The sequence below is a fragment of the Aulonocara sp. 'chitande type north' Nkhata Bay genome, linkage group LG3 (genome assembly GCF_057382095.1).
Source record: "Aulonocara sp. 'chitande type north' Nkhata Bay isolate Kocher_YH1m ecotype deep benthic linkage group LG3, A_spYH_male_GT1.1, whole genome shotgun sequence".
NCBI classification, from domain to species: Eukaryota; Metazoa; Chordata; class Actinopteri; order Cichliformes; family Cichlidae; genus Aulonocara; species Aulonocara sp. 'chitande type north' Nkhata Bay.
In genome coordinates, this window is record NC_141346.1 from 64,892,563 (window position 1) to 64,910,039 (window position 17,477).

A 17,477-nucleotide genomic window follows, 5' to 3' on the forward strand; every position below is an offset into this window, starting at 1 on the left:
ATGCAGGTAAACTCAAACATCCATTCAGCTGCTTCAGAAGGAAAATGTCAGCTTGTGGTTTCAGTCACAGGAAACTCACAGGTTAGAGTCCAGCCAGAGGGCTGCTGTTGTTTATCTGTAAAGTCTTTCCATTTACAGAAATAAATAATTATGTGGACACATCTGGATCATCAGCAAACATGAAACCAGGTGACCACCAGCACCAAGCTGACTGCTGACACAGAGTTCATACTCTAACTGCTAGCTGCTCTGCTAGCTAAGTTAACTGATATTAAAGGTCAGAGTAAAGAAATGACGTGATGCTGCTGGGAGTGACACCACAGACTAGCAGCATTTAGTTACTCAGCATATAATGCAGTTAATCTGAAATCTCTTTTTCTCTCTGAAACCAAGTGACAGCAGACTGAGTCAAAGACAGAAACCTTATTGAAACACCAAATATTCCCCGGCTTCACTTCCTGATCCAGGATTCAAAGAGGACGTTGCACTTACTCAGCTTCTTCCCATGAACGTCTTCCCTCTGCAGCTCTGCTGTCTGGACCAGGTCTGTGTAGAAACAGAGACAATCTTCTGCTTCATCAGTCCTCTGTGTCTGCAGGCTGAAGTCACATTAAACACTTCACACCAGCAAAGAGTCTGAAGCTCACAGGTCAAAGGTCAGCTGCTGCACCTTGTGTGATATTGTTTGATCAATAATTAACCTGCAGCAGGTTTCTGCTCCAACTCCAACACACTGAACAACCCTGAGAACAAATCAGAGGATGTGGGTGTGTCTGCAAGCTTCAATAGTATTAAACACCTCACACCAGCAATGAGTCTGAAGCTCGCAGGTCAAAGGTCAGCTGCCACACTGTATATAATATTTCAATATGCATACAACCTGACTGCGGGCGTGTGTGCAGCCATAAACAGTTTAAACATTAAACACTGAACCATAAAAGAAGCTTAAGCTTCAGCTCACAGGTCAAAGCTCAGCTGCTGCAGCCAGTTATGACTTTACATAAATCATCATGTTTTCCCTCTCAGCACTTGGGCTGTTTTGACTCAGCTACACTATGGCAAATGGCCAATGGTTCCACAGCTGTTCTTGTTCACAGCATCATCCAGTTAGAGAGGAAACTGTATAATGCAATGATGATGTCTCAGCGTCATGCTGCAGTTGTTGCTCCTCCTCCACATGCTTACCTGCCACAGTTTAACTCCGCCTCTCAGACAGTCATGTCACCTGATCTGCATGTTTTGTTGTACGATGACATCATCTTGACGTTGACGAGGAGGGCGAGAAAAACTAGTTTTGTCCTGCAGATGGCGATCTTGCACCGTGTTCAGAGAGCCGACACTTTGATGATGCTGCTCTACTCAACTTACTTTTAGCCTGGGTTGGACTCTATATGAGCAGCTTCCACTCTGGTTTCACTGTTAAATACACTTGTTTGATTTCACGTGTAAAAGTTGGAAAATAAAGATTAAATTATTTGTTGGTACATTTTTTGCTTCATTTGAGGAATGAACTGTTAAGGTGGAGAAATGAATCAGGTTAAAATAGTGGTGCTTTAAACCACTGCAGATGTATAATGTAATTTAACATGTTGATAATGGTTGTAGTGGGCTTGTAATGTAAATGTGGTCTGATTAAATGTGACATTAATGGTGACGCTGCATAAACCTGATGAAACAGTTCTATTAGTGGGTCTCTGTGATCAGCATCAGTGGGTGAAGGTGAGGCCTTGACTAGTAGAACGTCAGGTTGGTGTTTGACAACACATGAGCCAACATCAGACTCCGAGCGCTACGATGCTCAAGATCAGAAGATCCAGTGTGACATCAGCGTTACCTGGCAACAGAAACCCTCAGCCCATCTGACTTTATTGGAGGATATTTACACCAGCAACACTGTTTAGTTTGATATGACAGATTAACAACATGCTGTGATATCCAGTTCATCTGTAATAGATACTGGATCTAATCAGTCAGCAGATATTTGATCACCTTATTTATAACTACACTAGAAACAAACACAACTGTGTTGGTGATTCATGCAAACTTGCATATCAGCCTTTTAAGGTTTTGTAGTATTGAGAACAAAGAGGTTGTGTTAGGGCTGAAAAGCCCGACTTGTTCTCCTCTGCAGGTCATCAAATGCACCACAGAAGTTTGTATTTGCAGAAGCCTGTATATGTTTGATGGCTTTATTATTCTCTGTTCAAAGACAATAAATGTGGAAAATGTCTCATGTAGTATCAGCGTCATTTAAAAATGACTGCAAACATTTAGAGAACATGTGCTGCTGTTTGTCCTACATGTCCAACACTGAACTAACCCTGAAAACGTGATGGCAGGTGGCAGATTGGAGTTCACATGAAATATCGGCTGCATGAAGACTGGAAAATATAGATGATAAAAATGTGCAGCCAAACATTTGTGGACATGGATAAACTATCTGATCCAAAAAGCAGGAAGTGACACAGCTAGACAATGAAAGTGTGTAACAGCTGAAGTCAAATGTAATGCAGAGTTGAATCTGCACTTGGATCCATCTGTGAAAGCTCCACATGTAGGGATCACATGAGTCCTGATGTTTGTCAGTCCAGCTTGAAAACTCCATCTACTGTGGGCTACATATACTGGGCTGGTAGCTCCATAGTGCTGGAAAGAAACTATTCAATGTGCATATTTTAAAATCAGAGGCTCTTCTAACACAGGAGCCATGTTGAGTTTAGATTCCAGCCGACCACCGGCAGTCTGAAATGGAATGAAGCCCATTGACAGCGAGCAGGTCTAAACAGGAATGGAACGCATCCATGGATAATACACCACTTTATTTGAAGACATCTGTAGCACTGCCTCAGTTCTGGATGTTTCCACAGACTCCTCTGGCCTCTGTGCACCTAAAGAAAAGGTCAAAGGTCAGCAGCACATGTAGTTGGGATAAGTTTTCATTTACAAACAACAGTCGCACTGTGACAAAGTGGAGGAGCAGTTGCAATGCTCTCCATTTGTCCCATATGTGTTTACCTTTTCTTGCACATTGTACACATTATTCTGTTTCTATGTATTTGCTATGATTTGCTATTTGTCAAGTAACATTGCTTCACTCACTATCCCGGGTTTGTTTGTGTAAGCGTTCTGTTGCCGGCAAATCAAACATTCTGCAAATTAAGACAAATACTAAGTTATGTTTCTTTATATTTTATTATGTTACAGATTAAGTCATTTGTTCATACTTACTTTGTTTGTCTTTTCAGTCGTCATAAGGGTCAGGTGTGGGGAAACGCCCGCCTGGGATTTCCTCATTTTAAAGTCCTGATGATGTCACATATGACATCAGCAGGTCAAACAAAGTGGAGGGGTTTCTTTTTCCATAGAGATGCTTCCTTTTGTTTGTGTTAAGGTTTAAAGGGATTTGTTGAATGTTTTTCCTTTCGTTAATACTGCCATTTAGTTGTGTAAATGTGCATGTTAGAAGTGTGTAGAGGTTTTGTGTTTTTTGGATAATCTGTGTAGCGTTTTAGATCCCTCAGTTGAGTGAGTGGTACTGGCTGGGCAATTGGAGGGAAATTGGTGGCCCTATTTAAAGCCAGTCTCTATCAGATGCAGGAGAGAGGAGAGGTGAGCTGTGTCACCAGATCCATGTTATGTTGAGGTTTGTTAATAGAGTTTATTTGGGGAGGAAGTTTTGTTACATTAAATTAACTTCACTGTAAATAAGTTGCTCACCTTGGAAATCTGAAATGTCTGCTTCCCTACCACCTTCCTTGACGTTCGAGTCTGACTACTTCACACGCACAAACTATACAATTATTTTCCTCCAATTTTCACTTGCAGAAATGGTCCTGTGTGATTTCTAGGCTGTGATATGAAAAACTAGTTCCTAATGGCAGCGATTCACTCAGTAAACATGTGTTTCCTTCACCAACCTCACACACAGATCCAATAAGATCAGGAAGTGGGCAGTATAGTACAATATGTGTTATTTTGTGCTGTACTGCCCAAACTAAAGATCTGCTGAAGTGTTGGAAATGATTCAGATGTTTATTTTGGACGATACAGCAGAAGATCAGACATGAAAGTGGAGATAACACAGAAGACCTGCAGCAAAGGGTCAGAGGTCAGACTGGGCCCCTGGATTCAACAATGAGCCAATGATCATCAAGTAGTGACTAAAGCAGAGCCCTGACGTTCTGACATTCATCACACAGTTAAAACAAATGTCTGCTGATGACTTCATCTAATGAAACGACTGATAGATGTTAGTTCATTGATCAGCTGAGCTGCTGCTGCTGATCTTCTTCATCGTGCACAGAAACATTCAGCTTGTTTCAATCAGTAAATAACTTTGAACTGTTCCCACTCAAAATGCTGTCAGAACAATGATCATTGTTACTCCCCTCGAGTCTTAATAAAGCTCAACTTGTTCTTTGTGTTTAAACTGACATTTATTTCGGACAGGAGGATTCTTCCACATCTTAACATGTAATGATGTCCAACCACAGCCGATACAATGCCGTCAGAACTAAAAGGAAATACAAACTTAAATGAATATTCTTACTAAAGTCCTTAAGCATTATATACAACGAAACATTCCAAGAAAATGATCAATAAAGTACACATTACACCTCACACTGCGGCTATTGCGCTTGAATACCACGCAACAGTCGCACATTTACATACAACGATAATAAATAAAACATTTACCTCATTGGCCTCACTCAAAGGGAACAAACTTTCATTTTTACGTGGTGGGGAGGTCCAAAAAAAGGCACTCTTTATTTATCTTTCTGCACACGTGCAAACCTCGTGGCTCGTCTCTTAATTAGCTTGCTGAGTGTGACAGCCAAAAAATGCCCTCTTAGCCACAACACAACTTTAGAAAAGGTTCCTATCTAATTGCACAATTAGCACAAATAACACATTTAAACATATAAATCTAAGCAACAAACATGAATTACTATTTATTTCTTAATATTTCAACTACTTATTGTTTCAAACTTAACTATCTAATAAAATGAACTTAAATGCGAGAGTTGCCTATGACGGCAGCTGCAATCATTGTAGAACTCCACAAACATCACGTGTTGTTTTCCACATGTAAGATCAGCAAACATACAGAAACTTCCTGTTGCCACACACGGCCTCTAAAATCTCTTCCACGCTTTCTGTCTGAAGTCCACTCTCTGTGTCGGATCCACAGGAAACAACAAGATCTTATTAACATGGTTTTCAATGTGTCTCCTTCCAAAAGTCCAACCAATGAACAAATGTGTGTATTTGTGGAGGCCGAACAAAAGCATGACACATTTCTCTGTTTCTATAAACTGGAGTCAAACACAAACATGAAGAGTTTCACTGACAGACTCCAAAATGCCCCCACAGTGGATCAAAGGGAAATCCTACAGTGTGGCCAGAGACTCTTAATGGCTCCAACATCAACACATCCACAATGTTGGATCCAGTTCTGCCTCACAGAGTTACTAAGACACACCCTCTGCCAGCATCACAACAGCTCCACCTGTTTCACCCACCTCCTCAGCATCTGTACACCTGAAGAGAAAAGAAAGGCTCCAACAGCTCAAATCTACAAAGGATTCATGAAGTTTCATCCAACAATAACATGTTTGCCTTCCACAGTGTGCTGTTAGACACCACTGTACCTCTGCCATTTCAAAAAGAGCAGCTTGGGAACATTTTGGCTCCAAACACTTTGTGTTTAAGTTCTTTGTTTTCTTTGTGAAGCCGACAACATCTGGAGCTTTTTGACTCATAGAAACATCATTTTGTTCTTTAGATGACAGCAGATTGGGACTGAATAATCAATCACTATCAAAGCAATAAAGACAAACATGCTGATTTTACAGGAACTTTGTTGGAGAAGCTGCAAAGACATGAAACTGGTGGAGATCCCAAACCAGTTGATAGTGCTGGTTATTCCAAATAAAGCTGTTTCCCTTTGAGATGAAATGACTTTCTGTCCTGATATATAATACAGATGTTGTTGTTTTTGAGCCCCTGTATTAAAAGTAGTTTAAAGTCAGCTTGAGTTTGATGTCTTTATGTCAAAGCTGCTCATGATGTTGAGCTGCTGATGGAATAAAAACAGTGAAAAATCTCCTCAATATAAAAGCATGTAGTCCAGACTTAAATGTAGCCTGTTGTTAGCTGAGGTCCACACACAGTGTTTGACAGTGTAAAGTGTGTGAAAGGGCTGCTGGTGGAGCTCACTAGGATGAGCAGGTGACCATGTGCCACGAGGTGGAGAGCAGCTGGCCTGGTTTGATTCTGACCCGGGCCACGCCCCCTTTCTCTCTGCTTTGCTGTCACTTATCTTCACTGCTCTGTCCAATAAAGCTGAAAAAGGCCCCAAATCAAAGAAATCTGCTGCAGCCTCTGAAATGTCGTCTGTTTCCTTCCAGAGGCCGACGGCTTTTTCACCGTCATACATACATGAAACTATCAAAGCTGACAATCATTTCATTCCAATAACATCTAATGGTACATATACACTCAACAAAAATATAAACGCAACACCTTTGTTACTGCTCCCATTCCCCATGGGATGGACGTAGAGACCTAAAATTCATTCCAGATACACAATATAACCATCCCTCCCAAACAGTGGTCACAAATCAGTCCAAATGTGTGGTAGTGGGCACATCTGCCATATTGAGATAATCCATCCCACCTCACAGGTGTGCCACATCAGGATGCTGATCTGACATCATGAGTAGTGCACAGGTGTACCTCAGACTGCCCACAACAAAAGGCCACCCTGGAATGTGCAGTTTTGTCTCACAGCAAAATGCCACAGATGCCACAAGCAATGAGGGAGCGTTTGGTGTTGCGTTTATATTTTTGTTGAGTGTATATAGACACAGGACTACAAGTAAGTGGCTCTCAGCATCTGGCTGTGGTAACAAATGTCCCTGTTTTGTGTTCAAATTGTGTGCATGTTTTAGACGTGTGTCACATGTAGAAACACAACAATCCCACAATGACACAAAGATTGGTTTGACACAACTGTGCAGCTGTAAGTTGTTTCTAATGATTCATTAAAGCTCTTCTAACATTCTGGAGATGATCAGTACATGAATCTGTTCAACACGACAACAATTTGACTCATGAAGCATGAGATTCTGTTTGTCATCTTGTCCAAGTCACTAGTAAGATGAAAGTGATACATAGACTAGTGGACGAATATTATTTTGGAGGACAGATGGTTGCATCATAGAGGAGAAAACAGGATGCTGATGAGGGGTCTTGAATGAGTGAGCTGATTGTTGAGTTTCTGATGTGTGAAGAAGTTTTAACATGGCACACATTTGGTTACATGAGAAGAAACTCGTTATGTGATGAGACAACAGGGTTATGTTGTGTGGTGTGAGGTGTGTGGCTGAGTGACATATAAGTTGAACCTGACAGTTAGGTTTGGTATGATTTCCCCTCCTGGGATGAAGAACACGTGTCATGACTCAACAAGGCCTTTCTTTCTTTTTTCCTTTTTATTCTGTTACTTTCACAGTGCACTGAAAGTTTGTTGCTAAATCTCTGTCATTTAAAGCACATCTGAACATTTGAACAGGAAGAACTACACAACATGTTGTTGGGAACGGTTGCAAAGTGAGTTTCTCCAAAATTAAAATGGGCTCAGGAGAAAGCCACTTATTGGGACAATTAGGAAGCGAGTCCCTGTCTGAAAGGATTCAGCGGTGATCCAGTCTAAATTCTTTTTCTTTTTTGAAATGGCGTCATATTGCTGAGGGTGGAAACGAAATGCGACGATAGATTCCACTATCAGCACTGAATGAATAAATGAATAAAAAATGAGTAAAAATGGGGAACTGACTGGACTGCTGAAAGCTGACAAGAGCTGTAAAGGATTCAGCACAGACAGACAAGTGACAACTGAGCAGATGTGCAGGGTTATAGAATAGTTAAAATGGGGCTCATTATCTGACCACTATTGAGCTCATAGTGATGAAACAAGTGAGTGACGAACTTAAGGAAAGTCACTGATTACAATGTGGGATGAAGTTGAGATGATCGATGATTTGGAGCAAATTATGGCACAAAAGCAGGAGTTTAATGATTTAGAATAAACCTGCAATGATACTTGTCTCTGTGATGCTGAATACTTTATTACTCTTATGAGCTACAGTTGTTTGCAAATGTGAAGTTTGTTTTAACTTACAGGGTTTTGTCTACAGGCAAGGATACAGGCTCCAGGTGGAGCTGGGAGTTGAACAATCTTAACATTTAACCACTGACTAATGTTTCTTTGACACAGGGTTACAGGTTTGGAGTGGAGCTGCTCCAAGAGAAACCCTGGAGAATTTTTCAGAGAGAATGTGCAACATTCTTGTGCATGTCTCATTGTGTGGAGTTGACACATGGCGAGAGCCGTGTGGCAAAAGAGGAGTGTCAATATTTTAACTTGCAGATGTTGTGACGTGCCCTGAGAAGGAGTGACTGAAGGAGATCATCCACAAGATGGAAGCTGAGGCCTGGAGAGAGGCTTCAGGAGGATCATAGAGGAGCAGAGATCAGCTTCAGCACAGCAGACATCCCACAGTGAGCTGTGCTACTGAGCTTCCAGAAGATCGTCGAGAGGAGACTTTGAACAGCAAACAACCAGAAGGAGTGAAAGAGATTCAACGTTGACGTTGAGGAAGACAACTAGGGTGTACGATGTGCTCTGCCCTAATTCTTCAGCGGCGTTGGAACAGAAGCAGAAGGATGAAGGGAGCGTGCCAAGCTCTAATCGACGGTGCAGAGAGGAAGTTCAGCGATGGAATTGTGATTCTGTGAACAGCACAGACGCCAGGGGACTGGGAAATAGCTGACAGCACTTTTCCCAAGGATGGAGATCACCTAAAGTGTGTCACTGTGCCATGCAGACTTGATACTGCAGAGGGGCTTTTGTTTACATTTGCATCATGTGTTACACTTTTTTAATCTTTAATTTTAAATTGAAACTGACATTTAAAAACATTTGGTACAATGTGGAAAGAGGAAGAGTATTTCCAGCAGGAGCAGAAACGTCTGACTCAGCATGACGATGCTGTCGGTGGATACTGAAGAGCTCAGCCTGTCAAGACAGGATTAGGTTATCGTTTTTAAACATGTTTATTCAATTATATTCTGAGGCCAGTTATCTGGTATAATCTTTGGAAGTCTATTAAAATAAAAATAAAATCAGATGTGTGGTCTTTTGGTTGTTTTGTTTTGTTCAATAAGCAGATGTTGGTGTTTCAGCAATGCAGTAACTTAAGTGTAAAAGGCTTGTTAGAAACTATGAAACACATCATACAGACTTGTGGACATTAGAAGACGACTAATAATCATCATGAATAAGACTAAAGGCAGGAAGGTGTCCTTTATAACTAATAATATTAATAACTAATAACATTAATATCATAGTCTGTCTGCAGCTGAGACAATACAAACTCAAACTGTGGGCAGAAGATTATATCACTTCAGTTTAAATTGACCTGGAAGCGCCACATTTTCACAGACTTCTTTATTTACAGCATTTTTTACGTGCTGTATAGATTATACAGTTAGGTCCATAAATATCTGGACAGAGAGAACTTCATTTCTGATTTTGGTTCTGTACATACACTAAAATCTATTTTAAATGAAACAACTCAGATGTGTTTGAAGTGCAGACGTTCAGCTTTAATTCAGGGGGTTGAACAAAGAGATGCAGAAAAATGTGAGGAACTAAAGCATGTTCAACACAATCCCTTCATTTCAGGGGAAATGTAGAGGAAAAAGTAGAAAAATTAAATAACTTAATTAAATTAATTAAATAATAAGATTGTCAGCTGGTAACCAGCTGGTAACCAGCTCCATGCGACCGCTTATCCTGGTCCCAGTGTTAGGGTCAGTGAATCCAGTTAACAGAAAGATATCCTGGATATACTCGACTGACTTTTTAGACTCAAGATTAATAATCATAATAAAAATTATAGTCTAACATCCAGAAATCTGTACGATGTGTTTCATTATGTCTAACAAGCCTTGTACAGTTAAAGCTAACAGTTACTACATGACTGAAACACCAACATTATCTCTTTTATTAAAACATGCATATTAGGCCTGGCATCGTCACTCATGTCTAGAATCGATTCCATTCAATTTGATTCAATTTGATTCAATTTGATTCAATTTGAATCGGGGAAATTTTGCCTCAGACAGTCAGAAATATTATAATTCAGGTCATGCATCAGTACATTTCTATATTTTTATATCTATAAAAAGAAATCTGACACTTGCGAGACTTTATCAAAGGTGTGAGCGTCACAGCAGATGCCTTTGTGTCAAAGTAGCTGAGGATCAAACAGAAAAACATGAAGGTTTTCCTGGCCTGGGATTTTATACAAATATTCTGCAGTACATCAAAAACAAAAGAAAACCATTAATGAACATATGAACATTACCTGATGCTGCTGACGTGAAGCAGAGCAAAGTTACAGAGGTTTGATTACAGACACAGCTGAGCATTTTGCAATTTTGCATCATTTTAAAAAGTTTAAATTTGTTCAGTATTGAACGGCAGAAACGAGGCTTTGTTTTCAGAAGTAAGTAAAAGAAAAAACAGCGGCCGACAGGCTGTAAGAACGGTAGACTTGTGCGTAACAAGCAAGCGAATAATGCAGAAAACAGATTTTTAGACAGGAAACTGTTCTTGAAGTACAGAGAGAGAGAGAGAGAGAGAGAGAGAGCTGTGCATGAAGTGTGATTTTATCCTGGTGGCAGCAAAACAATCAGAGGGAATTCATGACGATGTTTATGTGAAGCGTAGTTTGGATCTTCTTTTGCTGCTGGTTTACTCAATATTGTTTGGAGAGAGATCAAACCTGCAGCTTCAGAATCAGCGCAAAAAGGGCGTAAACACAAAGCGCGGAGCCGCCGAAACATCAGAATCAGCGAGCTGTCGGCTTTCAGCTCGTGTCCGTGCCGTCAGGTGAGAAAGTCACATCTCACTGATTCTGATGCGTCGGCGGCTCCGCGCTTTGTGTCTTTGTGCAGAATCCGTGTTCCTGCTCTCATTTACTGTTTTAGCTGTTTGGTGGTTGTTGAAATTTTGGGAGGTTTAACCTGAGATTCTGGCGTTTTGGCCAAAATAAATTTATATTAAAAAAATCGATTCAGGATTTTAATGAATCGATATCACGTTATCCAAGCCAGAATCGATTTTAATCGATAAATCGATAATCAAAACCCACTCCTGATGCATATACATGGGTCACACTGCTTATTGAAACTCCCCAAAAATCAGATCTTAATCAGACAGGTTTTTGTTTTTTGTTTTCAAAGTTTAGACTTTGCTTCTATTGGACTTTTATCAGTAACACGTGCTTACTTTTTGCAGGAACAGTTGAAACTAACATAAATAAATAACTCCAGAGGTGATAGTCAGCAGGGGGTTTACAAGTTGTGGCCGCGTTGTCGGCGGTATAAGCTCGACCACTTGCAAGGTGAGCTGGCAGACATCACTGAACTCATCAGAGATGATTAGGTTCATTTTGACAAAGTGAGCAGATATTTAACCTCCTAGGACCTGGCGTCCACATATGTGGACATCACATTTTGGGTTGTTTAGACCAAAATACTACATTTTGCTCTACAAGGGCCTGATATCCACTTACAAGGATGTTATACTGCCACTGTGCTATCGAAATTTTAGACAAATATCCTCATATGTGGCTCTCATTTTTCTCAGAAACAAAAATTTGGTAAAAAATAAATAAACCTGGTAATTCTTTGTTTTTACATTCATCAGGTCCCAATCAGCCCAAATATCAAAGAGAAACTAAAAATGAATGCCACGGAGGAGTTTGTGTCTTAGGAGGTTAAAGATTATGCCACTACATTCTTGTCTAGAAGATATTAAAGTGTATTTGGTGACACAAAAAAGGGTAAAGTGTAAGTATAGTTTGGGTCCACACATGTCCAAACCCTGGTGTGTAGGCCTACTTAGTTTTGAGGAATTGTCATGGGACCGGGGTCTGGGTGACCCAGGGCCTGTAAGAAGTTATGGACATGTGTGTTTTTGGTGCTGCTGTCTCCTGTTTCCATGTTTGTGTATCTAGGTGTGTGTGTGTGTGTGTGTGTGTGTCAGCCAGGAGCCTGGCCACACCTGCGGAGGAGAATTACTCACACCTGCAGCTGATCAAGCCTCGTCAGAGGAGCTACTTAGGAGTGTGGTGGAGCTGTCTCCGATGCTGGATCATTGCGTAACTTCACGTTAGTCTCTTGGCGAGTTAGTTAAGGTTAGTCTGCTGCATTGTGGCGTTGCTGACGGCTGCCTCTTTGTTATTCCCCAGGAGGAGTGTGGAGACGAGAGGGCAGCGAGCACGGGGTGCTCAGACACTGAGGAGCGGAGACAAAGAACACTAACACTGGCAAGAGGACATGTCAGAGTCGGGAACGCACTGGGGATTTATTGTTGTTTGGATTATTTAGCATCACTGTAAATATATATATATATATATATATATATATATATATATATATAAGATTTTCGTTCCACTTTGTGTTGGTCTTTCACGTGGAATTCCAATAACATTGAATCATGTTTGTGGCTGTAATGTGACAAAATGTGGGAAAGTTCAAGGGGCCGAATACTTTTGTAAGCCACTGTAAAGTTCACTATCAGTAACATCATAGCACCACCCAGCAGTATAGAAACTCCGTCATGCTAGCTAGTAGCAGTACGAGTTATTGTAACTGACTGTAAAAAGTCAGCACAATGAAAATAAACTCCACCTAAACTTGGTTTATATCTGACCCAGATAGACTGCAGGTCATAACTTCTTACCTGAAGTTCAGTTCACCTGACACTCGGACCGGCGGCCGCCTCGGGTCTCTGCTCCTCCTGCCTCCCCTTTCCCTCATCCACCTGCTGCCTCTGTGGAAGCTCCGCCATAGCCACCACCAAACAACTGACTTATTTTTACACATCGACCAGCATCCGGCCAATCCGCCATCTTTCATTGTTTATACCGTTACAAGAAAATAAAAAAACATCATTGGCCCATAAAAACGAAAAATCACCATCAGTATGCCCGATGGCCAGTCCAGCTATGGTCGTGCCATCAGTTAACCCTTCGCTTGCCAGGTGTGACACACGTGCCCAGGGTTGCCGACCCCTGCTCTAAAGCATCTGATTTGGATTCCTGAGATCAAATATATTTTCCTTTGGCTTTGTTTTCTTCCCATTTGTGGCTTTAATGTAGTGTTACATCCTGTTTGTTTGCTTCCATCTGTATACATGTCCAGATTCACTGTTATGTTTCTATTCTTACATTGCTGTGTGATCACTGTTCCCTCTGCTGACTGATGTGACCTTTTGTATCTCACACTGATACTTGTCATATTTGTATCTGCGTCTAAAAGATAAAAAGTTTTCCATGCTAAAACACAGCTCCACCTCCTGCAGTTCTCCCTCTGAACCACTAGATGTCTCTGTTATCTAAATGAAGACGTGCAGCACAGCAACCACAGCAGCGCTCAGATCACACGTGTCCTGTTGTTATGTATAAAAGCATGAAACAGGTGAGACAGGTGGGATCAATATTAATGTTGTGGAAATATATGAAAAAGCAACAGAAGAGTGAAAACATTTCGTGTTTCTAGAAAGATCTTTCAGCTCACAGCTGCTCACAGACTGTATTTACAAGTGACAAACTGCAACTCTACAGTACATCTACAGTATATATCAAATATATTCTGTATTCAAATCTATTGAGTGATGTTTGAAAGTCTTTCCAGGTGAGTTTGATCCAGGAGGGTCTGAAGCCAGAGTCAGACAGAGACTGTGCAGAGACTATAGAAGGACAGAGCAGCAGCAGAGCAGTCCAGATACACTGATGATCCTCTGTCAGATCCAGAGGGACACACAGGGATGATGCTGGACTCTACATTGTGTCTGACAGTGGAGCTGTTCTCAGAGCAGTTCACTCTGCAGCACTGACAGTCATCTGCACTTCTTCTCATTCCTCTGTCAGTCACTGCTGGATGAAGCTCTCACCTCCCAGTAACATGGCCCAGTCAGAGCGTCTCTACACACAAGCTGCTGCTTCTTCAACCTCTCTGGATCATCAGGACACAGCTCCTCCTCTCTCAGCACACACACCGTCCTGTTTACCATCAGTCCCTCCACCTGCAGAGAGAAGAAGGAAGAGCAGAGGAGATAAACGAGTGTTTCCAGAGACTCTTCATCAGCTGTCAGTCAGTGATGCAGCACATCCAGTATAAAGAGCAGCAGGGACTTCAGTGCTGGGACTGTACTAGGACTCATTGTTGCTCCACTTTTTCTAATCTTTGGATTTTTATTGAAGTTGATGAAAATGTTTTTCCCTCCTAGTTTGAGTTTGGACTTTCATTCATTAGAAGAACCTTGGTGTGTCCACTCTGAGCTCTGTAGGAACCCCAACAACAAGCCCAACAATCCAGATGGACGGTTCCAGCTGTTAACTGGAGGAATTCCATCCAAACATCTGCTCTCACTAAATTCTTCCTCACCTACAGACTGTGTTCTTCACTGCTTTAAACTTGGAAATGAATGCAGTCATTGATCTGCGTGCTGCTTTGTTCAGAGAGCTGATTGGCTGTTGACAGTGTTTGATCAGAGCGTGTCAGCCGTTACTATGGTGACCATAAAGGTCAGAAACAGGAAGTGTTTGTGTCCAATCCTGAAGCCTGTCACCATTCTCCTCTCACAGCTTCACTGAGAAGCTGCAGCTTTACAGGAAACACTGGATCTTTGTTTCATACTGACTGTGTTTAGTACCATACTGCTGACAGCACCACCCACTCACTCCATCACTCTACTTACACCAGAGTCTCCAGTCTGTAGTCTGGACTCTTCTGAAGATCAGACAGCTGCTTCACATCTGGATCCTTCAGGTTGTTTCCCCAGAGGACCAGCTCTCTCAGATGGGAGGGGTTGGACTTCAGTGCTGCTGCCAGATAATCACAGCTGATCTTTGACAAACCACAGTCGATCAATCTGTATAAATAATGAAAGATGTAAGTTTATTAGACAAAGTGTGAGCTTGAAATCATTCGGTGTTTCATCATCTGTTCAGAGCTGAAGAAGCTTCAGAATGTAGAAGTTTAGAAAATGGAAACTCCAAACAGCTGAAGCCAACAGGAAGCAGCTTCAAACAGGAAACTGTGCAGAGTTTCAGACTATATGTCCTGATGCAGCCAGTTGGATTTTGGAGATTTGAATCTCTGTTCTGTGACTAAGTCCTTGAATCATTTCTTCCAGTTGGTCCAACAAGACAGACTAAGTATTGGACATGTGTTGTGGCTCCATTAGGGGAGCTTCTAAATGTGATGTGATGGCCCCTCTGGGTCTGTCAGGTCACAGGACTGAAGAGAGTTCAAACTGGGAACACAGTTGTTCCAGTCTGGACCAAAGACTCTATACTGGGACTGAGGGACTAATTTGACTGCACCCACTGGGACTTTTTAAAGGCTCATGTTCTCACTTAGATCATCGATTTCTACTTACATTTCTTTCTGGGAAAAATGGGGATTACTTTGGAAACAGGAAGTATTTTCCCCAATAAGCAGCCCTGGATTAGTAAATCACTCCAACATGTTCTCAGGCAGAAGAAGCTGTCTTGTTATGAGGGAGAGAAGAAAAAGATTGAGGCACAGAAACTTGTTGAAAGAGAGATAAAGCAGCTAAAATCAGGTGTAAAAGTAAAGCAGAGGATGAGCTGAATAAAGGACACTCAAGGCTGGCTTGGAAAGGAATGAAGTCCATGGTGGGGATGCAGAACAAGGAGCAAAGATGAATGTGATGCTGAATCAGCAGAAGACTTGGACTCATTTGATTCCAGCTTTGATATCATTGATTTCAATGAAGAGCTTTGTGATTGTAGCAAAGGGCTGGTAGCTCTGAGAGTCCCACTGATGAGGTGTTTGTGTGGAAATCTCTTAGTGGGACCAAAGAGAGAAAAAGCCCTGGTCCTGATGCTGTGGGAGGGAAATGATTGAAGTGTGCTGTGAGGAACTGACTGGGAGATTTTCACACATTTTCCAGTCCTCCTTGGAACAACAGGAAGTTCCCAGCATATGGAAACAAAGGTTAAGTGTCCTATGGCACTCAGTGATGATGGTGCTGTGGCCCCACCACCTCCACCTCTTTGTAAAGGAACTAACTGTAATCTGAAGCTTCAAATGGAACTAAGACTTCCTCCACTAGGTGGCAGTGTCTGATGAGAAAGTGTTAGTGGAGCTGGCCTGGAGTCAGAAACAGGAAGATGTTGGACTGTGTTTTGGATGATGTGTGTATGTTTGTGTTGGACTGCTGTCTGTAAAGCAAACACACATTTTGCTTTGGATTTCAGTGTCAGAGAGACTTTAAGGTGGAATGAAGAGTTGGAGAGTTTCACAGTGAATTATCCAGTGGAGGATTTTTCTTCTTCTTTGAAGGTTTGAAATGTGAACATTGTTCTGCTGCAGTCAATGGACTAAACCAGAGAAGAAGAAAACAGACTTTACCATGAAGATCCTCAGTGTGGATCAGTATAATATCAGCCTGATGTCTGCAGTTTAGTGTCAGCACAACTTTCACATCATATTCATCTCAGCACAACTAAAACATGCTGACTGACCTCAGAGTTTCAAGTCCACATCCTGGACTCTCCAGGAAACCACACAGATGCTTCACTCCTGGATCCTGCAGCTTGGTGTTCCAGCTCAGGTCCAGCTCTCTCAAATGGGAGGGGTTGGACTTCAGCGCTGCTGCCAGATAATCACAGCTGATCTCTGACAAACCACAGTCCCTCAATCTGTATAAAGAATGAAAGATGTAAGTTTATTAGACAAAGTGTGAGCTTGAAATCATTCAAATCAAATCAATCAAATCAAATCAAATCACTTTTATTGTCACATCACATGTGCAGGCACACTGGCACAGCACATGCGAGTGAAATTCTTGTGTGCGAGCCCCACAAGCAACAGAGATATGCAAAACACAACAACACAAACGAGCAAAATACAAGAATGGCTAATCTGAAACTAATAAATATATGTACAATATATAATAGTGTATGCATTCCTGGATGTGTATACTAAATATTATCCTACGTGTGTGTGTGTGTGTGTATACACATTTCTACAAATTAAATAGTAAAAAAATAAAAATAAATAAAAAAATAAAATAAAATATAAATAAAATAAAATATATAAAAATATACAGAGTTGAATATGTGCAAAACAAGTGGCATTTATATACAGTGTGGAGTGCATAGTGTTGAAGTTCCAGTAGTGAAGCTGAGGTGTCTATGAGTGTTCAGCAGTCTGATGGCCTGGTGGAAGAAGCTGTCTCTCAGTCTGCTGGTACGGGACCGGATGCTGCAGAACCTCCTTCCTGATGGAAGCAGTCTGAACAGTTTATGGCTGGGGTGACTGGAGTCCTTGATGATCCTCCCCGCTTTCCTCAGGCACCGCTTCCT

General features: G+C 41.4%; 1 protein-coding gene and 1 long non-coding RNA gene across 3 annotated transcripts in view; both read right to left on the reverse strand.

The window, feature by feature from the left end:
* The window catches only part of LOC147336592 (protein NLRC3-like), a 28,179-nt gene extending 27,550 nt beyond the window's left edge, over positions 1-629 (reverse strand). The window contains exon 1 of the mRNA XM_086285494.1: positions 493-629. The gene's annotated coding sequence lies outside the window, so the exon portion shown is untranslated. The remainder of the gene's footprint in view (positions 1-492) is intronic.
* LOC147336591 (uncharacterized) overlaps positions 1-16,922 on the reverse strand; it is a 46,518-nt gene extending 29,596 nt beyond the window's left edge. The window contains exons 1-3 of one of the 2 annotated variants that reach the window (XR_015128297.1): positions 16,635-16,922; positions 14,840-15,013; positions 14,033-14,164 (exon numbers count right to left, since the gene is read on the reverse strand). This is a non-coding gene — a long non-coding RNA (uncharacterized LOC147336591). Of the gene's footprint in view, positions 1-12,561; positions 14,165-14,839; positions 15,014-16,634 lie in introns of those variants that run through there. The other variant, XR_015128296.1, reaches the window with a different exon arrangement.
* Between the last annotated feature and the right edge of the window lie 555 nt (positions 16,923-17,477).